Raw genomic sequence first — 448 nt, 5'->3', positions numbered from 1 at the left:
AGGTATCAGTATATATAGTTAGTCAGGGTGAGAATCTTTCCAAATATCTGCTAGATTAAAAAAATCTTCTGAATATTCTCAGGATCTTTGCCTTGCTCATCTTCTACATATAACTGTATGGCTTGACATTGTCATATTTCCTAGCTCTTCTCCTTTCCCTCTCTTGATTAGTTAAGTCCTTGAGATCCTGCTTTCCTTTTATTTGTATTGTATCTTTATATTTATATTTCTTCTTTTGAGTCCTTTTTTTATAGCAGTCAATGTTTACTAGAAAAACAGACATAACACAAAATTCACAAGTGTATAACAAATTAAAAGTTAGCTTACAATGGTTACCCAGAGGGTCAGATAAGGAAGCACACAGAGGGTGTCTACATGTGGATACTGAAGGTTTCAGTCAACAAGCCGGAGTTCTCTGTAGTGTCTCATGCAGGTCCATTTCACAAGG

The sequence above is a fragment of the Octodon degus genome, unplaced genomic scaffold, assembly GCF_000260255.1.
Source record: "Octodon degus isolate 3935 unplaced genomic scaffold, OctDeg1.0 scaffold00081, whole genome shotgun sequence".
NCBI classification, from domain to species: domain Eukaryota; kingdom Metazoa; phylum Chordata; class Mammalia; order Rodentia; family Octodontidae; genus Octodon; species Octodon degus.
The sequence above is the reverse complement of the archived record's forward strand: the minus strand, read 5'-3'. Positions refer to the sequence as shown.